The sequence below is a fragment of the Rana temporaria genome, chromosome 7 (genome assembly GCF_905171775.1).
Source record: "Rana temporaria chromosome 7, aRanTem1.1, whole genome shotgun sequence".
Taxonomy (NCBI): domain Eukaryota; kingdom Metazoa; phylum Chordata; class Amphibia; order Anura; family Ranidae; genus Rana; species Rana temporaria.
In genome coordinates, this window is record NC_053495.1 from 62,252,820 (window position 1) to 62,278,820 (window position 26,001).

General features: G+C 45.2%; 1 protein-coding gene across 4 annotated transcripts in view; it reads right to left on the reverse strand.

The window, feature by feature from the left end:
• Positions 1-16,686, reverse strand: part of SUN2 (Sad1 and UNC84 domain containing 2) — a 115,290-nt gene extending 98,604 nt beyond the window's left edge. Inside the window, exons 1-2 of one of the 4 annotated variants that reach the window (XM_040359485.1) lie at positions 16,609-16,686; positions 15,747-15,881 (exon numbers count right to left, since the gene is read on the reverse strand). The gene's annotated coding sequence lies outside the window, so the exon portion shown is untranslated. Of the gene's footprint in view, positions 1-15,746; positions 15,882-16,222; positions 16,553-16,608 lie in introns of those variants that run through there. The other 3 variants (XM_040359486.1, XM_040359483.1, XM_040359484.1) reach the window with 3 other exon arrangements.
• Positions 16,687-26,001: the final 9,315 nt, after the last annotated feature.

Below are 26,001 nucleotides of genomic sequence, written 5' to 3' on the forward strand. Positions count from 1 at the left end.
CCTAAAGGTGGGTGCCACACTGGACGAAGAAGAACCCAGAACCAATGGCATCTGCCCCATAAAAACCCTCCCCCAGCATGCACAGCGAGGCTCAACCCTCCTGATTGGCTGCTGGGGAAGAGCACCCAAACCTTGACTCCACTGCTGCCATCTACTGCACTGGGGTGGGAAGAACCCCCCAGCACAACAGAATAAGCCCAAAGCACAGGCAAGCTGAGACAGAGACCCAATTTAAACATTTTAACCAGATCAGAGTTTAACTACACTCTGATCCCCCTCTAAATTTAAACAGCACCGGTACTTTGAAGTAACCAGGCGCTAGAAATGCATGCCAATATAGCTTGGCATTGCATGCCAATATTGAGCCTATCTACTAGGACCCCCAGGTCCTCTACCATTCTTGATTCCCCCAGAGCCCCCCCCCCCAGTGAGGAGATTGCATTCATATTTTTGCACACCCAAATGCATTATTTTACAACATTAAACCTCATTTGCCATGTAGTTTTTCCCACTCCATTAATTTGTTCAGATCTACTTGCAAAGTTTCCACATCCTGCGGAGAAGTTATTGCCCTGCTTAGCTTAGTATCGTCCGCAAATACAGAGATTGAGCCGTTTATCCCATCCCCCAGGTCATTTATGAACATATTAAATAGGATTGGTCTCAGGACAGAACCCTGGGGGATCCCACTACCCACCGCTGACCATTCCATATATTCCCCCATTTATCACCACCCTCTGAACTCACCCTTGTAGCCAGTTTTCAATCCATGTGCTCACCCTATGGTCCATGCCAAGGGACCTTATTTTGTACAGTAAACGTTTATGGGGAACTGTGTCAAATGCTTTTGTAAAATCCAGACACACCACGTCTATGGGCCGTCCTTTATCTTGATGGCAACTCACCTCCTCATAGAAGGTTAATAGGTTGGTTTGGCAAGAACGATTCTTCATGAATCTATGCTAATGATACAGTTTTCATTACTAAAATCTTGTATATAGTCCCTTACCATCCCCTCCAAGAGCTTGCATGCTATTGAGTTTAGGCTAACTGGTCTGTAATTCCCAGGGATGCATCTTGGCCCTTTTTTAAATATTGATACTACATTGGCTTTTCTCCAATCAGCTGGTACCCGTCCAGTAGACTGTAGAGCTGCACGATTCTGGGTAAAATTAGAATTACGATTTTTTTTGCTTAAAATAAAGATCACGATTCTCGCGGTGTAACATCTTCCTTCACACTATACAAAAAAATTGGGCTAACTTTGTTGTTTCGTTTTTTTTATTCGTTAAAGTGCATTTTTTTTTAAATTGCGTTTGAAAAACCGCTGCGCAAATACGGTTTGACATAAAATATTGCAACAACCACCATTTTATTCTCTAGGGTCTCTGCTAAAAAAAAATTATATATATATCATATTTGGGTGTTCCAATTAACTTTCGAGCAGAAAATAATGATTTTTTACTTGTAAGCAACAAATGTCAGAAAAGGTTTGGGCTTTAAATGGTTAATCTCCACGCAGGAGTGCAGCTCTAGTAGACTGTCAGTAAAAAGGAACAATGGTCTGGCAATTATGGGGCAGAGTTCCTTAACCACCAGGCACGTAAACCCCCTTAATAACCAGACCAATTTTCAGCTTTCGGTGCTCTCACAATTTGAATGACAATTACTTAGTCATACAACATTGTACCCAAATTAAATTTTTGTCCTTTTTTTCACACAAATAGAGTTTTCTTTTGGTGGTATTTAATCAAAAAAAGACTGAAAATTCTGTAAAAAAAAAATGAAATTTTCTTTGTTTCGGTTATAAAATTTAGCAAATTTTGTATTTTTTCTTCATTCTTTTTCATAATGTGAAAGATGAAGTTACGCCGTCACCCACAACATGTCACCCTTCAAAATTGCACACGCTAGTGGAATGGCGCCAAACTTCGCTACTTAAAAATCCCCATAGGCGACGTTGCAGGGTATTGCAGAGTAGTGTGGGGTATTGCAGAGTATTGTGGGGTATTGCAGAGTATTGTGGGGTATGGGTATGGAGTATTGTTTGTATGGGGCAGGGATGGCTGAGCAGGGATGGACGGCTGCTCAGCCATCGTGCTGCGTCCGCTCTCTCCCCCCCCCTCTCCTCTTACACTGTACTGTTCAGTACAGAGAGGGGAAGGAGGAACATGACGCCGGTTTGTTTACAAGTGATCGCTCCGTCATTGGACGGAGCGATCACATGGTAAACCGCCGCCATCAGCGGCGATTTACCGCGATCCGTGATGCGCCGGGTCCATGGACGTCCTCCCAGAGTTAAGCAAACGCCTTGTAGACGTATATCGTCTATAGGGCGGTTGTTAAGCGGTTAAGGACCCTCGGATGCAAGCCAGTTTTCCCAGTCCATTTCTGATTCTGTCCTCTGTTAGCCATAAGGGTGCTTCCTGCGATGTGTCATGAGGATAAACACTGCAATTGTGTCGGTCAGAGATTAAACAGCTATGGAACCTAATGTCTCATTCTTAAATCATTATTAGGTCTCAGCGAACCCCTGCATGAAATTATTTCTTCAGCTCAATAGTGCGATTGGTTCATAATAGATATAATAATCCAATACAATTGTCAATGCTGTACTTTTCTTTAGATTTATTTATTTTGGCCAACTTATCAGCCTTTAATTATTTTATCTTCACCCACAAAAGAATATCAACTCAACAGAAAATCAGTAGTGTAAGAAAAAAAAAAAAAAAAAAACACTTTTTGTTAAAGCGGTAGTTCACCCTCCTTCACCCCATTATTCCATTACTTTCGGCATCGTAGCGCGAGCTACGGTATGCCGGTCTTAAATTTTTAATCCCCATACTCACTGTGCTATTGTTGATTGAAGAATCCGACTCCCGCGGGGAATGGGCGTGCCTATGGAGAGGGAGGATGATTGACGGCTGGCTCTGGCACGTCACGCTCCCCGAAGACAGCCGGAGTAGGTCTCGGCTATTCACAGCGCCTGCGCACAGGCTATGCGCAGGCGCCGTGAATAGCCAAGCCTATTTCGGCTATTTCCGGAGAAGCGTGACGTGCCAGGGCCGGCCGTCAATCACCTTCTCTCACCATAGGAACGCCCATTCCCCGGATTCTTCAATCAACGATAGCACGGTGAGTACGGGGATTAAAAATTTAGGACCGGCATACCGTAGCTCGCGCTACGATGCCGAAAGTAATGGAATAATAAAAAAAAACATTTTTTTTTTTTTTAACAGGGTGAACCCCCGCTTTAATTAGCTGCTTAATTTTTACCTTATTTAGGTAGGCCTAAAAATCTTCTCTGAAATGTTCAGACATACTGTAATGGCAGACCTGTTTGCTCCTATAAATGGCACATACAAAATTAGGGGAGGTTATTCAAGAGTAAGCAGCCCACCATTCTCCCTAAAGTACATGACCTACCAGTGAGAACACCCCTACCTATCTGGCTTTAAAACTGACAATGGTGTTCACCACTGCAAGTGCTGGCATCTCGTAGTACAAAATAAAATAAGATTTTTGTTACAGTCATGAACTTTCCGAGAACCCCCAAAGAAATCTTGCACTATAGCAAAGACTGCTGCAGCTGAAGAATCTTTCATAAAATGTGTTTTCATTAAGGCCTCATGCACACTGGATGTTTTTACAGAAGCTGTGTTTGGCTTCAGACGTTTTTTTCTACAGTCAATAAACTCCTCATGTTATCTTATGCGTCCATGCACACATGGGCTGTCATCAGCAGTTCTTGGCTGGGGCGTTTTTTGGCTTTAAAAAAAAAAAAGTGAGAGGAGTTTTTCAGCTGTAAAAACGCTTTAACGCCAAAAAACGCTGATAGACAGGATAAATGATCAAAAACCCGATTTACCAACGTTTAACACCTTTGATCCATTGAAAGAAAAAAAAAAAAAAAAAAAAAGGTAAAAACGCTAATGCGGAAAAACGCTAAAGAAACGCCAACGCTATTGCAAAAACGTTCACAACGTCCAGTGTGCATGAGGCTTTAATGTAAATGCAGCTTGTAGAAGTCATTTTATTCTCCCAAAATGAATAAAAATGTTAAAATACATAATTGTTCTAAAGGAGTTAAAATGCTAAAGCATTTGCTCACAATTTCATATCCGTTATTATTCAGAAGCAGCAAGGAAACTGGTTGGCATGGGTTACAGCTCCAATCTACCACTCTCCTTGCTTTATCAGAGAATTAAAAACTCATAAACCAAAACCACTTATGAATCTGGGTCCTGAATTTATGAATGGGTTTCTCTGTTTAAAATACTTTTACTTTCGTTTTTAGACACATGATCTTAATTATGCTGCAGCTTGGTTTTGAATTTATGACTTCTGATCCAAGTCCAACCAGGAAGACCATAGCCATAAAAGAACAATATGCTGTACATTTTCCTGGCAAATGAACAGCAACTAGCAGGTTGGCTGTTGACAACTAGAGGATCAATATGTTTGCTTCCAAACTGCACGCTGTACTAAGGGCAGGATAGAAAATGCTCCTAGTGTACAGCAATGTGGGACACAAAAACACACCAATTTCCTAGCAATTTTAACCAATTCCAAACATAAGTTGGTTGAAAAAAAGACACAAGTCTATATAGTTCAACCAATAACCAAAGAGCTTTGAAAACCAACCAACCAGATGAATGCAACCTAACCCAGCAATTAACCTGTCAAAATACTTTTGGCACTTTTTTAAATGAAACTCCAAATATTTTGTCTGTATGAAAGGCCAATTAAAAGAAATGCTACATTTTCAGGAAGATAAAAAAAACACATTCAACCCTTCTATGCATAGTGGTCACTACAGTTTTCAGCTATTTAAAAGCTTTTTCTTGTATTTGCAGGGGCTCTGAATGTATAGAGGCATATCACCCAATACAGTGTACACTAGTGTATTACCCCCATACTCTGCCACCCACTGGAAATTGTAAGTGTAACAAAAATTTCTCAAAACCAAGATGGCCGACAGAAACCCAGAAAGGCTGAACACCTCAGGAATATCTTGCCAATACGTCTATAGGAAGAGACCATTTGAGGTAAAAAAAAAAAAATATGGTAACAGTTATTAAATTTTACTTTGGGGGTAAATTAAAATGAATCATCTGTCCACTACATTGGACATCATATGCATTACTGTACATACTATTTAACATGTATAACTGGGACTTTATTTTATTGAAAATATTACAGCTGCAGTAACTTTTTTTTGTCTGTAAATCAATTTATTTATGCTATTGGAATGTATTTTGCAGTTTTTGTAACCAAACATAGTTTTGTGAAGATAAGTACCATTGCATTAGTAAGGACTCATGCACGCCGAACGTTTTGTCGGCTCTCGTTAGACTCCTTTCCTCCTGGCAGCAGCATTTTGTGCTTAACCACTTCAGCCCCGGACCATATTGCTGGTTTAACTGACAATTGCGCGGTCACGCGACGTGGCTCCCAAACAAAATTGGCGTCCTTTTTTTCCCACAAATAGAGCTTTATTTTGGTGGTATTTGATCACCTCTGCGGTTTTTATTTTTTGCGCTACAAACAAAAATAGAGCGACAATTTTGAAAAAAAATAATAATATTTTTTACTTTTTGCTATAATAAATATCCCCAAAAATATATATAAAAAAATGTTTCCCTCAGTTTAGGCCGATAAGTATTCTTCTACCCATTTTTCGTAAAAAAAAAAAAAAAAAAAAAAAAAACGCAATAAGCGTTTATTGATTGGTTTGCGCAAAAATTTATAGCGTTTACAAAATAGGGGATAGTTTTATGGCATTTTTATTAATATTTTTTTTTTACTAGTAATGGCGGTGATCAGCGTTATCAGTACTGCGACCTTATGGCGGACACTTGACACATTTTTGGGACCATTGGCATTTTTATAGCGATCAGTGCTATAAAAATGCATTGATTACTATAAAAATGCCACTGGCAGGGAAGGGGTTAACACTAGGGGGCGAGGAAGGGGTTAATTATATTCCCTGTGTGTGTTCTAACTGAAGGGGGGTGGGACTGACTAGGGTAAATGACTGATCGCTGTTCATACATTGTATGAACAGACGATCCGTCATTTCTCCCCCAGACAGGACCGGAAGCTGTGCGTTTACACACACAGCTCCCGGTTCTCGCTCTGTAATGAGTGATCGCGGGTGCCCGGCGGTGATCGCGCCCGCCAGGCACGCATGTCGGCACCAGGGGTGAGCGCGCCCCTATTGGCTGAAATGCGAGATGACGTATAGCTACGTGATCTTGCGCACCTGAGCAGTTATACGGCGGCTGGTCTGCAAGTAGTTAAAAAGCGCTTTACACTTGTAAACACGTGTAACGTATTTAGGTACTTTGAGTGTAAAAAATACCATCATATAAAACACATGCAAAAAAATAAAAAATGTTTTTCTTTTTATGTCCAAAGAGTAAAAATACTGAGGAAATTGACTGACTTTCATAATTTATGCATGAAAGGGTTAAAACTGGCATATAAAAAAAAACTTTAAAAGTAAACTTTTCCTAAAAACATGGGTACTGCTGACATCCTTCTAAAAGTTCTTGTCAGTGTTCTGCTGACTCTAAAGCCTCGTACACACGATACGATTGTTAGGCCCCGTACACACGAGGAGACATGTCTGATGAAAACGGTCCTCGGACCGTTTTCATTGGACATGTCTCCTGGGAGCTTTTGGTCTGATGTGTGTACACACCATCAGACCAAAATCCCAGCGGACAGAGAACGCGGTGACGTAGAAGACACCGACGTTCTCAAACACGGAAGTGCAATGCTTCCACGCATGCGTCGAATCAATTTGACGCATGCGCAGGATTTTGGGACGCTGGTTACACGTCATAACCAGCGGACATGTCCGATTAGGTGTACTAACCATCGGACATGTCCGACGGACATGTTTCCAGCGGACAAGTTTCTTAGCTTGCCAAGAAACTTTTGTCCGCTGGAAACCTGTCCGCTAGGCTGTACACACGATCGGACATGTTTGACCGTGTGTATGCGGCCTTAGAAGGGGATTGTCTGTTGACAGGCTAGTAAGATTTCGGCGGACAACGGTTTCACATCTGATTTTCTTATGGTCAGTACACAAATCCGTCACACAAAAGTCGAAAGTACAAACACGCATGCTCAGAATCAATGCTCAAACACAAAATTAGCAGAAGGGGCCCCAAGGGTGGCGCTCAAGAGCTGAAATTCCTTGTAGTACGTCACTATGATTGTGTTGGTGGCACGACAATTGTGTACCTTTAGTATGCAAAACAAGATCCTGGCACACGCCCTATTGACAAAAATCAGACGCTCGGTTGGCCAACAATCGTACCGTGTGTACGAGGCTTTAGGCTGCATTCACACTTGAGCGTTTAGTTTTTGCCAGGCAGAAAGTGTTTTTGACTGCGATTTTTACATGTTTTTTGCCACATTAATGCCACGATTTTGCACAGATCAAAAGGTCACCAATGTTGGCATTAGCGGGAGGGTTTCTTAGGTCAGGCACGACTTTCCTGGGGTCTGGGAGGTCTGGACGGTGGGACTGTTCGGACAGTTCGGGTACAGGTTCACTTCCCCACCTCAAGTGGGGCTGGATCCCTCTTGTTCCTTTCCGGTATAGGATCGGGGTCTTTCCTTTTTTTTGGGATTACCCTTTACTTCTTATAGGTAGCTCAGCAGGCCTTAGACTACCTCCGGTTTGTCCCCCCTTTTTTTCTTTTTTTCTCTTTTTTTTTTTTTTCTCTCTCTCTCTGCCCCACGATAGGGGTCTCTTTCTGTCTCTTTTTCCCTCTTCTTCTGTCCGTCTCGCTATATCTGCTTCTTCCCTCTGAGTGGACACCCTAGTGCTCTGTACTTATCATATTTCACATAAGACACAGATAATCTCTGTCTCCCTCCATTTTTGGGGAGTGCCGCCCATTTCCTTTTTCTCTTTAATTTTTTTTTCTCTATCCACCCTCCATCTCTCTCTCCCCCGCCCCCCCCCTTTTTTTTTTTTTTTTTATCTCTATCCTCTTCCCCCACTTGCCTACTACCCTCTCCGTCTACCACCTTGAAAAGTAGGTGTTAAATCCTCTACCTAACGCTCATGGCTTCCATAACGCAGTCTTCAGCTCCTCTATCGCTCAAGGTTCTCTCGGTAAATGCCAGGGGCCTGAACATTCCCGAGAAGCGTTCAAGCTTTCTCGCAGAAGCACATAGACAGAAGGCGCATATCGTCTTTTTCCAAGAGACGCATTTCAAATCAAACAGTATACAGCGTCTTACCGACAAGCGATACTCTGAGGTCTTCCATGCGACCTGTGCCGAGTCCAAAACGAAGGGGGTAGCAATTCTGTTCGCAAAATCTCTTGCATTCCGTCTCACTGACCAGATGGCTGACCCGGAGGGCAGATTCATCTTTCTTAAAGGGCTTTGGAAAGATAAACTGATGACCTTTGCTAACATATACTGCCCTAATTCCAAACAGGTGGCTTTTCTGAAGGATACGCTTACGAAACTTACCGCTTTCAGATCGGGTCTTCTGATTCTCGGAGGGGATTTTAACATGGCCCTAGATCCGACTTTTGATACATCTACAGGCCACTCATCCCTCCCCTTCTCAGCATTGAGGCAAGCGAAAATAGGACTGGCCTCTTTGGCCCTTCACGATACGTGGCGCACCTTGAATCCCAAGGGAAGGGATTACACGTTTTTCTCGTCCCCTCACCAACGATATTCGAGGTTGGACTATATTTTTCTTTCCCAAAAAGATCTTGCGTACCTACACGATGCGACAATCGAAACTTCAGTATTATCAGATCATCATCCGGTGACCCTAACCCTACGATTCCCGCAGAGGGAGCCCTTCACGAAGGTCTGGCGGCTTGACGCCTCCTTACTTACAGATATTGCAGACGTAGCCACTCTTAAACAGGCAATCGGAGAATACTTCCTACATAATGATACACCTGATGTGTCGCCCATGACCCAATGGGAAGCACATAAGTGTGTTGTGAGAGGTCATCTACTATCCATAGCAGCGAGGAGGAAAAGAGAACATATGGCTCTTATCCAGGAGCTTACTGATAAAATAGCTAGACTAGAGGCGCAACACAAGGGCTCCAGGGCCGTGGAGGTAGCGGTGGAACTAGCGGAGACTAGAACACGCTTACAAGAAGAGCTGTACAAAAAGGCACGCAAACGTATGATGCTATCACAAAAACTGTTCTATGAACATGGAAACAAACCGGGTAGACTATTAGCGAGGTTCACGCAGAAACGTGTCCTTGCCTCCACTATTCATCACGTAAGAGATAAGCTAGGTAAGATCCATACTAAGACAGAAGACATTGCTCGTCAATTTCGGGAATACTACAGCACGTTGTATAATATTGGAACAAAGGAGAAAGGGGTGGGCCCAGCAGATACTAGGGAATTCCTGATCAAAGACTTTTTAAGTAAATATTGTCCTCGGGCATTGTCCATAGAAGATCAGCAAACCTTAGAATCGCCATTGACCTCTGAAGAATGGGTAGAAGCCCTGAAGGCCACCAAACCGGGCAAGAGCCCAGGCCCAGATGGCCTAACGGCACAATATTATAAATGCTTTTCTGAACTTTTAGTGCCGGGCTTCCTCAAAGCCTTCAATTCTTTAGCGAGCTCCCCACCTAATTCTAACACCTTGTTGGAAGCCTATATTGCAGTAATACCGAAAGAGGGCAAGGATCCCTCAGACGTGGCGAACTACAGGCCGATCTCGCTCCTAAACGTCGACGTAAAAATCTTCTCAAAAATCTTGGCGACGCGATTGGCCTTTTATGTTCCAGCGTGGGTAGGTCTCGACCAGGTGGGTTTTGTCCCTGGCAGGGAGGCCAGAGACAACACCATCAAGGCCATTAATTTACATCACTGGCTTACTTCCACAAAAACTGAGGGGTTCTTTCTGTCACTGGATGCGGAGAAGGCCTTTGACAGGGTGGCCTGGGACTATATGCACCCGGCACTGGAATCACTTGGTCTTGGGACCAGACTGAGGGCCCTTATTGGAGCGCTCTACACAACCCCACGAGCCAGGGTCCGAGTCAATGGCCACCTGTCAGAGGCCTTCTCCATCCACAACGGCACCAGACAGGGGTGCCCCCTCTCTCCCATACTGTATATCCTCACACTGGAACCCTTACTTCGCTGTATTCGGGCCCATCCTGATATAACAGGAATTCAAATTCGCCAAAAGGAATACAAACTAGCGGCCTTTGCCGATGATATTTTTCTTTTCCTGTCCTCCCCCCTGATAGCCTTACCTAATCTACTAGAAGTGTTTAAACAGTTTCGATACATCTCGCACCTGAAAATTAATTATTCCAAATCGTTTGCGCTAAATGTCTCTCTGCCTCCATCGCTAGTGCTCCGCTGCCAGGAGAATTTCCCTTTCCGCTGGAAATCTGACGATATAACCTATCTGGGCATTAGGCTCCCAGGTAAACTTTCCGACCTGTATGAGAAGAACTTTTTGCCTGAACTGAAGGTTATACAACAGGATATGTTACAATGGGAGTCACCTGTGATCTCCTGGTTTGGGTGAGCTGCTATCTTGAAAATGACGATACTTCCCCGCATGCTCTATAAACTACAGACGATCCCGATTGCACTCCCGCCTTCCTTCTTCGCAACTTACAAGAGAATATGCAGGAAGTTTCTGTGGGGATCTAAAACACCCAGAATTAGCTGGGCGAAGTTAGTATTGCCCAAATTAGAGGGGGGTATTGGTCTCCCGGATTTGCAACGATACTATTGGGCTACACACCTAACACGTGTAGTGGATTGGCGAATACACACACGCTGTAAGGACTGGGTACGTTTGGAAACTCAGATCACGGGAGCCCAACTCGAGAAAACACCTTGGATCTCCAAGAGGCATTGGACGCCTGACGTCCTGTCTCATCCAATGGTTGGAGCAACCTTATCGGCGTTCACGAAAGCTTGTGATAAGTTTGAAGTATCAAAAACAAAATGTAGACTGACCCCTCTTAGGGGTAACCCAGATTTTGTACCGGGACGAGATGATGGCTACCTGGTGGCCGAATGGCCACATACTGATATGCTGGCCAAACATTTCTTTTCAGGAGATAGGTTCCTTTCTCTGAAAGACCTTGAGAAGATGTCCCTAACGAAGAAATTTCCTATGTTTGCGTATCTCCAACTGAGACACTTTCTAGATGATCCAAGGACCAGGGATGATTTTACAACACCACCCACGGTACTTGAGTCACTGTGCGCTAGTAAGTCACCTCAGAGACATATCATTTCGATGCTGTACGCCTCCTTGTACAAAGCGCCCTTTGTGTCTGTGCAGGTGGAACAAGCCTCCTGGGAAACCCGGCTGGGCAGAACAATTGAGATGAAGGAATGGGAGAAGATCAATTGGTTTATCTTTAAAGGCTCAATAAGTGTGAGCATTCAGGAAAATGGATATAAGATTAGGACGCGGTGGTACAGGACACCTGATGTTGTACACAAGTTTGCCCCAGCCGTAACAGATAGGTGCTGGAGGTGTGGACAGGCCTTAGGTACCTTCATCCACATTTGGTGGGAATGTTCCCTGATTCAGTCATATTGGCAAAAAGTGCATGACGTGACGACAGCGGTCTCTACGCTTCCCCTGGAGTTTTCACCAGCACAATACCTTCTTCATCTCTCAAAAATTGCCCAAAAGCGATATCGCAACTCAGTAGCACTACATATGGTCAACGCAGCCAGGCTGTGTGTTCCTGTGCACTGGAGAGCCACGACACCTCCCACTGTCAAGGAATGGATGGCACGCATTGACCGCATTGCATCGATGGAGGAGCTGATAAGCACTGCACACGATAGAATTTCTGACTTCACTTCCATCTGGACTGTGTGGTTCGATTTCCGCAACTCAACAGAGTACCAAGCCCTGAATTGAGATCTTGAAGGACTTGTTCAAATGACGACTGATGTGTGACATAGCTAACAAGTGGAGCTTCCACTGTACGGTAGACGGCGGGGGTGGTGGGCCTCCCCACTTACCTCCTAAAGAGTATTGGGTCCGGTGATATGCCCCCCTTCCCCTCCCCTGTGATGAGTCCACTCCCACTCCTCCCCCCCCCCCTTTTTTTTTTTTTTTACTCTTTCTTTCTTCTTTCTGTCTTTCTATTCCTCTTTTCTATCTTCTTCTTTCTTTCCTTCTCGTCTTCTCTCTTCTTCCCTCCCTCTTCTCTCTTATTTTTTCGCTCTTCGCTTTTGCTTGTATACTGAGGTTGGACGTTGAGATCGAACGGGGTGACCTCGAGTCGATCCCCGCACCCATCCTACTTATACCGAGAGGATCCACGTAGTGAATAAGGGCCGTAAGACAAGTAGACAAGGGTTATGGGTTAGCTGGTATTTTTAGGAAGACATAGAGGCCTACTGAATAGATGCAAGTAGAAATATTGCCTCTAGATCGATTTACTACGCACTTCCCCTACGAAGTATATGTGAATGAGGTAATTCACATGGAATATGTCAATGTTATAGGATACTTGTCTAACTTCCTTAATCTGTACCATTCCCCCCTCATGTGAACATGTTACTGTGAATCCTCTTGTGAGGACATGTTATGTTTGTTGATGTAAAGGTTGTATATGCAACATTGTCCATACCTTTTTACTCTTAATAAAAATTTTATGGAACAAAAAAAAAAAAGGTCACCAATGTTAAAAGCAGAAAAACGCCTGTAATTTGCCCAAAAAGAAGCTCATGTGCTCTTTTGAGCTTCAGGCTACAAAACGCTCAGATGTGGCCATTTAAATAAATAGGATTTTGTTTTTTTGGGCATTTTACAAGCTCAAAATGCTCAGAGGTGAATGCAACCTTATTTTGGTACCTTTTGAGCTGCTGACCTGTAAACATGCATATCAGAGTATGAAAGTCAGAAGTCCTTATCAATATGCTTCTTGTGAATTTGTGACAACTAGGCAGATAGCATTTATAGAATGTGAAGTCGGCAATGGCTGCCTCCAGGTTTATAAAAAAAAAGTTTCTTTAGAAGAATATAGTTACATCTAATGAAGGGAAAACAATTGCAATAAATATGATGCATACGATTTCCAGCCAGAAACAGGTTAATCGTGTCTAGTAGGCAAGCAGGGAATCAGTTTCTTGTGATTGAAGTAACTAATTATTTGGGTGGATCCTTGCACCAAGTTTACACTAAAACTTTGTTAAATCCTTCAATGACTTTTACAGACCTCCAACAAAGCATCCCTATGAAAAAAGAGTGGCAAGAAAATAAATTCTAGACATGCAAGTGTGGAAACTAGACTTCATATAAGGCCACAAATGCAATCATAGTGATAGCAATCAGATTTCAATATATACCGTATTTATCGGCGTATACCGCGCACATTTTTCCCCTTAAAATAAGGGAAAATCGTGGGTGCGCGATATACGTCGATACCCGCGCTGTGTTTGAATGCCGCCGCCGCCATATACCGAGCGTAGTACACTCGGCCAGGCTCGGCTCTGCTCGCGGTCACGCCCTGTGCCGCCTCCTAGCCTTTATGCGAGAGGAGCCGAGCGTGCCCGAGTGTACTGCGCTCAGTATATGTCGGCGGCGTTCAAACACAGCGCGGGGATCGGCTCAAAAACAGCGCTGGAGAGGCGGGGAGGACACCACCGAGGCCGCAGACGGACGCCGGACCAGACAAGGCCGCCGATGGACGCCGGGCAAGACACAGACGAGGGGCATTCAAACTGTAAGTATTTTCTTTTTTTCCTGAAATTTCCCTTCCAGGTTGGGGGTGCGCGCTATACGCCGGGGCGCGCTATACGAAGATAAATACGGTACAGATTTTCTGTAAAACTAAAATTAAAACAGAGCCAAAAATACCAAAAGATAAAAATGAATAGCCCAATAAAAAGATAAAATAACAGCAATGTTCAGCATCCTTCAACCCACTTCCTCTGAGCTCAGGTTGTCCTGAACCTGCCCCAGCTTGTGACTGGACAGTGACGAAGTGGGGTGGTGACCTCACAATCCCCATCTAGTCCAATCAAGGAATACCTTGTATTATTTAAAAAAAAAAAAAAAAGGACACAAGGTGTTCTATGAATGGCCGTCGTGCTGAGCCCATGTCAGTGTGCAGTGGGGCATTCGCTTGCACTGAACCCCCCAGCAGGACACGGAAGATTGTGGCTACAACTGTATTATCACTGACTGCTTGATTTTTATCTTCCCCAGCAGTCCAATCAGGTATTAGTAAAGCATACTATAATTGTGCCAAGCTTAACCAATGTAATTATGGAATGCAAATAATTACATTGGTTGGGCACCATGAAAAGCAGTTATACAGACCAGAGGAGTCACAGGGCCAGATTCAGATAGATTAGCGGATCTTTAGATCCGCGTAATCTATCTGATTTACGATCCGCCGGCGCAATTTTGAGAGGCTAGTGCAGTATTCACAAAGCACTTACCTCAAAACTTGCACCGGCGGTTCGTAACTCCCCCGGCGGAATTCAAATTCCGCGGCTAGGGGGAGTGTAGTATTTAAATCAGGCGCGTCCCCGCGCCGATTTAAATGCGCATGCGTCGCCGGCTAAATTTCCCGGCGTGCATTGCTCACACTGACGTCGCTAGGACGTCAGTGGTTTCAGCGTGAGCGTAACCTGCATCGGGCCGAATTCTGAATCGACGTACGCAAACGAAGATAAAATTTAAAACTCGGCGTGGGAACGACGGCCATACTAAACATAGGATACACCACAGTTACCCCTGCTATAGCAGGGGTAACTATCCGCCGGAAAAAGCCGAACGCAAACGACGTGAAAAAAAAAGCGACGGGCGGGCGTTTGTTACTGAATCGGCGGTTCTCCTCATTTGCATATCTCACGCGTAAAAAACCAAGGCGACACCTAGCGGCCGGCGGGAGATTGCAGCCTAAAATCCGACGGTGTAAGTCACTTACACCTGTCGGATCTAAGGGAGATCTTTGCGGAACTGATTCTTATGAATCAGTCGCATAGATCCGATCGTCGGATCTCAGAGATACAACGGCGTATCAGGAGATACGCCGTCGTATCTCTTTGTGAATCTGGCCCACAGTGTCTCTGTGCAATTCACACTAGAGCTGCTGTGGAGATTGTGTCCGGCTCTCTATAGAGTCGGTTCACACATCTCCTGACATGCAAATTGGATGTGAAGAAACCTACATCCAATTCACAATAGTGAGAAGCCTGCCTTCAGGTTTTACAAACTCTTTAAAGTGGAGTTCCACCCAAAACTAGAACTTGCACTCATCTGATTCCTCCCCTCCTCCGGTGCCACAATTGGCACCTTTTTGGGGGTACAGGATACCCGTCTTTGACAGGTATCCTTTGATACTTTCTGGAGCCTCAGCCGTGGCTGTTGATGTCACGGCTGGGGGGTCCTTCCTCCTCCCCCGGCCCAGTAGGAGAGGGGAGCGGGCCTCGCGCATTCACAGTAGGGTTCCCGGCGTTAAGCGAAAAAGGCTACACTGCCAGGTACCCTTACCCGCAATGGAGGCAGCAGCGCCCAACATCGCTGGACTCCAGGACAGGTAAGTGTCCTATTAAAATCCAGCAGCTACAGTATGTTTTTTTTTGGGCGGACCTCCACTTTAAATCCCACCCTTTCACTGCTGGACATTAGTGTCAGGCGGTCATCAATCGATTACAATCCCAATGTTTATCATTTTTTCTTACAACAGCAGCAATAGGCATGATATCCAAAGAATAGCCACCTTGTTTGTTTTTGTAGAGACGGCACAAAGATGCTCCAGTCTTCACCGGTCACTTATCCAGTCTTCTGTCCGATAGTCAATACCACGCCAATGAGGTAGATGTAAAACAGTCTGTGCCAAAGAGGCCGGTTCATCCTGATGAGAAAAACAATAGAATTAAAGAATATGAATCAGAAACTCGAGAAAACAAAATAAAAACACACACAGCTTGCCTGAACATGTTCTAAAATACAAATGACAGAATCAATAGTATCCAATGTTACAGCAAGATGACAAGCAATGAGAAGCACGTCCTAGAGAATGATAGTAATAGAGAGGGGTGAGCAGGGTCCAGTCAGGGGCAGAGAAGGGGGAAGACATTCCACCTACAACGAGTCATTAGACATGGCAGAAAAGAATGAGAACACAGCAGCAGAGGGAAAGACAGACACAAACAAAAGAAAGGAAACTGAGAAAAGTGACAAAGAGCCGCTCACAAAGTACCGTTGTCAGCCTCGTTGTGTGTGCGCAGGTGACAGTGACACAAACACACACTGTGCTGTCATCTGAGGATGCAGCTGTCCGCATTCTCCTCACACAGGAAGCACATTGGTCGTCTTTCCTGTCAGTCAGGGCTGAGGCGGCCTCCTTGTTGGAGGGTTTGAATGGAAAGGGTGGGGGCAGACTTTGCACGGTCTCTGTGCAGGAAAAGGCTGTACTTGGCTCATTGCCTCATTTAACTGCTTCTGTACCACAAGACGTCATAAGTGTGCGGAGGCCGAAGCAGTGCGAAGAACGGCCCTTTTCTGACTAAAGAGCGCGCGTTTTTAAGAAGCGTTCTACCCTGACGTGTATTGTCGCCTCCCCGGACTTCATGACACACCTCAGCCTCTCCTCCCTCCACACGCTCCTCTTTGTGTTTTGTCTTTGTGATTCTATTCCCGCCCTCTGTCTGTGTCTCATGTCTGTATGTGGAAACCACCTCCCCTCACGCCCCCATTTCTTTCTTTCTTCGCGTTCTCACTAAACATTCTTCTGCTTTTCTGCCTGTGGAAATGTGTTTACCTTCTAAGAGCATTGCCTAATATTCTGTAGTTCTTGTATCACAACTGAGATAAAAGGAAACCTAATTTCTGAGTACTAAGGTCACATGTTTGGTGCTTATCTATTAGGACTTTGATATAAGAGAAGTATCAGTGACAGAGTGACAGTACACAGTTGTTTCTGTCACAAGTGCACTAATAGGTTACAGTCGCCTCAAGCAAGTTCTAAAGAAGGGAACTTTGTTTCAGCAACATAAAAAAATAAACAAATCATAATTTCCCAAAATAAAAAAGCTGCATGGTTCCCAAACTGAAAAATGGAAAATTGTATCAAACACTTTCCGTAACTTTTCTTTTCCTGGTGCCAATCCATGGTAACATACTACCACATGTACGCTGCCATGTTGGCACCAGGAAAATTGAACATTATATCAAATACTGTCATTTTCCTTTCCTGGCGCCAATCCATGGTAACATACTACCACATGTACACTGCCATGTTGGCACCAGGAAAATGGAACATTATATCAAATACTGTCATTTTCCTTTCCTGGCGCCGATCTATGGTAACATACTACCACATGTACGCTGCCATGTTGGCACCAGGAAAATTGAACATTGAATCAAATACTGTCATTTTCCTTTCTTGGCGCCGATCTATGGTGACATACTACCACATGTACGCTGCCATGTTGGCACCAGGAAAATTGAACATTGAATCAAATACTGTCATTTTCCTTTCCTGGCGCCAATCCATGGTAACGTACTACCACATGTACGCTGCCATGTTAGCACCAGGAAAATTGAACATTGAATCAAATACTGTAATTTTCCTTTCCTGGTGCCGATCTATGGTAACATACTACCACATGTACGCTGCCATGTTGGCACCAGGAAAATTAAAAATAGTATCAAATACTGTAATTTTCCTTTCCTGGCGCCGATCCATGGCGGCGTGTAAGGGCAGGGTGTGTGTTGCAGTAGGTGGATGACACCTCCTCCATATGTTTCCCACTAAGGGAGTTGTATACCCCACTTTGTGATTTTTACCTACAGGTAAGCCTGTGATAAGGCTTAGAAAAAGGGAGTCACCGCTCAAGGTAAGAAATTCAAGTAATGAACCTCTTTACCGGATCTGAAGAAGCGGGTGCTGGCAATGCAAACAAAAGAGGATGTCTGGACAGCCGCACTCCAAAAATATTGCTTTTTATTGTTAAAACAGGATCACAGGATACATGCTACAGCAAACAGGATACAAGCTGATACGTTTCACACTATAACTTAGTGCTTAATCATATTCAAGCTATGATTAAGCATTAAGTTATAGTGTGAAATGCGTCAGCTTGTATCCTGTTTGCTGTGGCATGTATCCTGTGATCCTGTTTTAACAATAAAAAGCAATATTTTTGGAGTGTGGCTGTCCAGACATCCTCTTTAGTTTGCATTATGACAAGGCTTAGCTGTAGGTAAAATGAACATATCGCCTAAACATGCACCATTTGGGAGATATTCACCCTGTGTTCAGCCTCTGACATCAGCAGTGCATGCGCTCTGAAGGTCCGGCATATCATGCAGGAACTTCAGAGCTTCTTGCTGGAACCAAGAGCTCCCACATGCATGCGCTGGAGTGATGTCATTGCAGCTCCGGACACTCGCAGCGATGGAGCCCATGAACCAGGAAGTAACACCAGGAGGAAAACGTCAGCCCCCTCAGCAGTGAACGGGTGCTACTGCAGGGACTTCGTTCTAAGGTTTTTCATAATGAACTAGTATGTGGTGCATACTAGCTCATTATGCCTTTGTCTTACAGGCTTGTTTTTTACAGGGTTTACAACCGCTCTAAAGTGAAGTTCCCACCCAATTTTTTTATTTATTAAGACCCCTTTAACACTGGAGGCGTTTTTCAGGCCATTTAGTGCTAAAATAGTGCCTGAAAAAAGCCTCAGCTGCAATCTCAGTGTGAAAGCCTGAGTGCTTTCACACTGGGGCACTGCGCTGGCAGGGCGTCCAAAAAGGTTCTGCAAGCAGCTTCTTTGCATCGCTTTAGGAGTGGTGTATACACCGCTCCTAAAGCGCTCCTGCCCATTGAAATCAATGGGCAGCGCTGCCGAACCGCCGGCAAAGCACCACTGCTAGCAGGGGTTAAAAAGCGCCGCAAAGACGTCAGTAAAGTGCCGCTAAAAATGGCGGCGTTTTACCGCCAACGCCTAGACGCTTTCAGTGTGAAAGCACTCTTAAAGTCAGCAGCTACAAAAAGCATAGCTGCTGACTTTTAACCACTTCCCAACCAAGGTACGTAATAGAACTTCCTTGACTTTGAGTGGGGATATCTGAATGATACAGATATTGTCTTTTTCAACCGACGATTCTCTGCACCATAAGCATGATCATAGCGGCTTTTCCTGCTGGTGCTTCTACCGACTCATCGCTGTTATCGGTGAGTCGTAGAACGGATCCGCCGGCCCCGGATGCTTACCATAGAGATTTCCGAGGGACCAGATGGTCGTCGGAGTCTCTATGAGCGTTCGGAGGCCGGGCGCGATGTTATGACGTCACGCCCGGCCTCTGCATTCATATTATTGACCCCATATCTCGCTGTAAAGAGGTCCTGTCATGCCATATTTCCATTACAAGGGATGTTTAAATTTTATTTTATTTTTTTAAGTGTCAAATTAAAAATTTTAAAGAAGAATTAACAATATTTCTTTTTTTTTAAAGCACCCCTGTCCCTGTATGCTCGCACGCAGAAGCGAACGCATACGCAAGTCATAATGTGAAAATGGTGTTCAGATCACACATGTGAGGTATCGCCGCTAACGTTAGAGCGTGAGCAATAATTCTAGCCCTAGACCTCCTCTGTAACTCAAAACATGTAACCAGTAAAAAAAATGTAAAGTGTCGCCCATGAGGATTTTTAAGTACCAAAAGTTTTACTCCATTCCACGAGCGTGTGTAATTTTGAAGCATGACATGTTAGGTATCTATTTACTCGACGTAACATCATCTTTCACATTATGTTAAAAAAAAAAATTGGCCTAACTTTAATGTTTTTTTATTTTAAAGCATGAAACTGTTTTTTTCCCCAAAAAAAGTGTTTAGAAAATACTATGTGAGATAAAAAGTTGCAACGACCGCCATTGTATTCTCTAAAGTCTCTGCTAAAAAAAATCATAATGTTTGGGGGTTCTATGTAATTTTTTAGCAAAAAAAATGTTTTTTATATGTAGGAGCGAAGTGCCAGAAGCCCACATGCACTTTCTTCCGGTACACTGTGCAGATCAGCGACCATCATGCACCGTCCTGTACCTCCCCGTTCTCGCGCATGCGCACTATAACCTCACCGCTGCGCCAATTCTAACCCTCTGGGAAGCCCACTGACTCTTGGAAAATTATGACACACATCTCCCCGGAGCAGTAGCGAGTGGAGGCGCAGACTAAAGTGACGACAGGAACCGAGGTGATGAAGGAGGCAGATTTTGAGGGACCACATAGCAACAGCTATTTACAGGTGAGTATAAAAAATAAAAATATCCAAATGTTTTTTTTATTTCAAGCACATTAATGGCATATTTTTTTTTTTTGGGTGGAACTCCACTTTAAGAGTGGCACAGGCAGCAATAAAAACTGACAGGTGTTCTAATCTCTCTCCACTGTATCCATAACCAAAAAAAAAGTTTTGTCTTAAGGCTGGGTTCACACTTCCGCACGTGGCTGCGATTTCATTGTGTCCGCATTTAAAAAAAAAGGCGCATTGACCTCTTTTTTGCAGAAACTTAGGCACGGCAGCCCGTTCATTTGAATGCTCTACTGCAGATGGCATGACTAGTCATTTTTATCTGGCAGTCTGTCTTTGGGGATACTGCTCCCAGGACCGCCATCAGGGGGGTACACCTGTACAAGGCCCGACGGTCCACAGGGGCCCACGCAGGAAGAGGAAGAGAGAGAGAGCTTGCTGCAGCATGTGAGGATGATCGAGGAAGACCCATGAAGTTGTGGAGGAAGAGGTAAGAAGCCAGTGTGTCCCCCCCCCCGGCTATCAAGCATAACAGCACTTTACAGCGGTAGCAGCTCAATCCCCCCCCACTCAACAACTTTGGTATGTGCCCATAACTAGGAATGGCGGGCGGAATTACCTGCTCAACAACTACGGATTGTGGCAGACTGTGATAACAACTCAAATGGCAGGTGATGCTCTCCGGGGCATCACCTGCCATGGAAAGCAGTAAAGGGGCCCCAAAATTCCTGATGGCGGCCCTGACTGCTCCTCTTGGGCTCTGTTCCTAGCTGCACTCAGTTAACCTTCATAGCTGTGTGCGCTCTGTTCATTGCTAATAGCAAGTTCTAGGAGTTTTCTGTCTATTAGCAGGTCCCCTCACCTCCCCAGTCCATTGTGTGTAGGCAGTGAGGAGATGGTGTGCTGTAACTGTAACAGACCTATGCATGCTGCCTGGACAGTTATAATCTTCATGCAGGGAGGACTACAAGGAACTGCATGGCTTGTCACAATTGGATGTACCACATTGTATTCTGAGCTCAAAGGGTTAATTGGACAAGGGTCTCTTTCACTGCTGAATGCTAATGTTCCCTTTGCATAGCTAATGAACTCTCTTTTGTGTAGGTAACAGCCTCCTGTGAGGTGTATGCTGATGGGGATTATGTGTGAATGATAATTGTTTTAAAGGTTAATTGAATTTTATTGTCTGATCAAGCTAAGTTTAGGAGCCAAAACGGCTAGCGACTGATTGGCTCAAGGGAATGTCATTATTTCAAAGTATGTGTATTGAAGCCCCCCCTGGGTGGGGGGGGGGGAGTGTCATTTGTTTCTGTACAGTTTGTAACCAGATATAAGGAGGTAAAATGTGGCATTAAAAGTCAGTCTGCTTGACTCTGCAAACGTAGCCCTTCTCGTTTCTTGGAAGGGCGTTCGATGGGATATACCGGCGGTACTTGCATATCACAGCTTGCCAGGGAAAAGGACTTCTCCAACGGCTGAGACCCTCTCACTAGTCCGGGTAGCCGTTACATTGGTTGGCAGCACTGGGATGGTCCTTTTATCCAAAGAGCAAGTGCTGAATGGAGTCTCACTACGCCAGGCTGAAAAGACCCACACTAAAAGATCTATTGGAGAGTCGTGGTAGGAGCGCCAGCAACAGACCACGGAGGGAGCTGATAGCTGACCTGCTGGAGCTGGACGAAATGGATGGATCCATGGAAGGAACTGAGCCCCTTGCACCGGTCAGCGAGGAAGATGTAATTACTGGGATTGTACAGCGGAGATTATCCTTGTATCCAGAAACGTCTGTGGAACTAATCAACCAGCTGTTCCGGGAAGCAAGGGAGGAGATACAAACGAAGAGGGGACAAGAACTGGAACTGGTAAGAGCGAGACACTCCATTACACATGCAGTTCCTACGCCCCCACCCGCGGCTACAGGAAAGAAAATACCGTTCACTGCATTTAAAGCTTTTGTAGAAAGTGAGGAGGAAATCGATGGATATTTGGCGGATTTTGAGAGGCAGTGCTCACTACACCAGGTACCACCAGACCAATGGGTCACTATTTTGTCGGGGAAATTGTCGGGCAAAGCCAATGAAGCCTTTCGGGCTCTCGCTCCAGAGGATATTTTACAATATCAGCAAGTTAAAAAGGCGCTGCTAACCCGATATGCCGTAACGCCAGAAGCCTACCGCCGGCGCTTCCGGGAGTCCAAGAAGATGGCTGTGGACTCCCACATGGAATGGGCCAACCAGTTACAAAGGGTGGCATCCCTTTGGGTCCAAGGGTGCAAGGCCAACACCGGGGAGGAAGTATTGCAGCTGTTCCTAATGGAACATTTCTTCCAAGACCTGGCCGCAGACATACAAGACTGGGTACGAGATCGCCGTCCCGCTAACTTAAACGAGGCGGCTCGGCTAGCAGATGAGTACGCGGAGACAAGGAAAGTAAGCCAGGGTACTATGCGGCTGGCTCAGAAGGTAGAACCGCGTACTCCAACCGTCACCCCACGCCCAGAGTTTCGGGCTCCAGTCCCACCACATCCTCAGGGGCCTAGCAACTACCCCCGGGATTCGCCTAGGTTGACGTGCCATCACTGCAGCGACATGGGACATATTGCTCGTTATTGCCCTTTGAGAGCTACAAATAACAACTGGAGACGCACAACACCCAACACAGAGGTCACTCCCTCACGTCCCTCTGCGGCCCACTGCCTGGAGACCGAGGGGGGCCCTGAGGAATGTCTGGGAATTTGGTATGAGGCAGACCCAATACAAGCTGCCTCTCCGGATAACCGTCAGCATCACCGTCAGGAGGTACGAGTGAATGGACAAGTAGCACAAGGCCTAAGAGATTCTGGGACTACTATCACTACTATCACTCTGATTCAAAAAGCCAGAGAATGTGTCCACTCGCACAGTTGCCGTCCGGGTCGCAGGGGGTGCTGTATTTCGCGTACCCACCGCCCGGGTGCACTTAGACTGGGGAGCCGGGTCAGGAAAGACCACAGTTGGTATCATGGACAACCTACCTGCCGAGGTGGTGCTGGGCAACGACATTGGCCCTCTGACTTCGGCTTATTTACCTACACCTGCTGCTGCTTGTCCCGTGACCACCCGCGTTGCTGGAATCAACCCGCTTGCTGCGGAGAACCGGGTAAGACTACCTTCCCCGACATGTACTGTAGATCCGGCACAATATCACAGTCTAAAATGGGAATGTGACAAGTTGGCCAGTGAGAAATCAGAGATGCAACGACACTATGTCATGTATTATGAGATGTCCCGTGGCTTGAACATTGAAATGCACAAACAGGCGGAAATTGTCAAAAGATTAAATGGGATTTGCATCAAGGTGGTGCCGTATCTGTCCCAAGAGCATCAGCAACAGGTTTTGGGAGCCATTGAGAGAGCAAAGCAAGTGACTGTTCCAGAACTGAATTCTTTTATTCACCCTCACCATCAGCTACCGACCTGGTAAGTCAACGGGAAGGCCGACGGACTGTCCAGGCAAACGGAACTTTTACCTTAACAGCAGACCGGACATCCCCAAGTTGACCCGAAAAGGATCAATCCGGGTCTGCCGGAGTGTTCCACAAAAGGGGAGTAGTGTAACAGACCTATGCATGCTGCCTGGACCGTTATAATCTTCATGCAGGGAGGACTACAAGGAACTGCATGGCTTGTCACAATTGGATGTACCACATTGTATTCTGAGCTCAAAGGGTTAATTGGACAAGGGTCTCTTTCACTGCTGAATGCTAATGTTCCCTTTGCATAGCTAATGGACTCTCTTTTGTGTAGGTAACAGCCTCCTGTGAGGTGTATGCTGATGGGGATTATGTGTGAGTGATAATTGTTTTAAAGGTTAATTGAATTCTATTGTCTGATCAAGCTAAGTTTAGGAGCCAAAACGGCTAGCGACTGATTGGCTCAAGGGAATGTCATTATTTCAAAGTATGTGTATTGAAGCCCCCCCCTGGGTGGGGGGGGAGTGTCATTTGTTTCTGTACAGTTTGTAACCAGATATAAGGAGGTAAAATGTGGCATTAAAAGTCAGTCTGCTTGACTCTGCAAACGTAGCCCTTCTCGTTTCTTGGAAGGGCGTTCGATTGGGATATACCGGCGGTACTTGCATATCGCAGCTTGCCAGGGAAAAGGACGTCTCCAACGGCTGAGACCCTCTCACTAGTCCGGGTAGCCGTTACAGTAACCTTCAGTAACCAATCAGTGAGCTGTATTATTGTGCTGTGACCTCTAGCAACCAATAAATAAGTGGTAATGATGCAGAGTAACCTCTAGCAACCAATTACTGAGCGATAATAATGTGCAGTAACCTCTATCAGTGAGTGGTAAGCATGTAACCTCTAGCAACCAATCAATGAGCGGTAAGCATGTAACCTCTAGCAACCAATCAGTGAGCAGTAAGCATGCAACGTCTAGCAATCAAGGATGTGCAGTAACCTCTAGCAACCAATCGGTTAGCTGAAATGGTGTGCTGTAACCTCTAGCAACCAATCAATGAGCCATAATGTGTGCTGTAACCTCTAGCATCCAGTCAATGAGCAGTAATGGAATGTTGTAACCTCTGGCAACCAATTGCAATTGCTGCCTGACCTGATTTTGAGTCTAGCTGCTATTTATTGTATGTCTCAGAGTGGGGGGAAGCTGGGGGGCCCAAAGGAAATGTTTTCCCCAATCAATATTACAGACAGCCCTGTGTTCACCCAACACTACTTGTATGTTGCATCCTGCACCCCGTACACAGATCACCCCTCAATCCTGCACTCTGTACACAGCTTACCCCTCAATCCTGCACTCCGTACACAGCTTACCCCTCAATCCTGAACCCCGTACACAGCTCACCCCTCAATTCTGCACCCTGTACACAGCTCACCCCTCAATCCTGCACCCCGTACACAGCTCACCCCTCAATCCTGAACCCCGTACACAGCTCACCCCTCAATTCTGCACCCCGTACACAGCTCACCCCTCAATCCTGCACCCCGTACACAGCTCACCCCTCAATCCTTCACCCCATACACAGCTCACCCCTCAATCCTGCACCCCATACACAGCTCACCCCTCAATCCTGCACCCCGTACACAGCTCACCCCTCAATCCTGCACCCCATACACAGCTCACCCATCAATCCTGCACTCTATACACAGCTCACCCCTCAATGCTGCACCCTGTACACAGCTCACCCTCAATCCTGCACTCTGTACGTAGCTCATCCCTCCACACTGCTCTACCGCAGGCAGGCTTATTGTGCTTTTTGTGAGTGTAGAGTGTTAGTGTAGTTTTAGTATAGTGTGTCAGTATAGTTTAGTGTCAGTATAGTGTAGTATTAGTGAAATGTGTTAGTGCAGTGTTTAACACAGCATTACATAACATTTCGTGCTGTAAACCCCCCTTTTTTTGGTTGCTGCATGTTTTTTTTTTCTTTTTTTTTGTCCCCTGCCTGCCCCCTTTTTTTAAATTGTCAGCCACAGTTTTTCTGACTGTGATGCTGGTAATCCTCCTTTTTTTTAATGGATTTTACATTTCTGTCAGCGTCTGTCCTCAATTTAAAGCATATCAAACACCACTTTTCAATCAATAAATTACATCCAAACACACATTTCATAGTTTCTATTAAATTTGGGTAATAAGCCCCCCTCTCCATCATGTCTGGGAAGCCAACAAGGAGAGGCAGACTTTCCAATGCCACCATGAGGTGGCCAGCATGTCTGTGT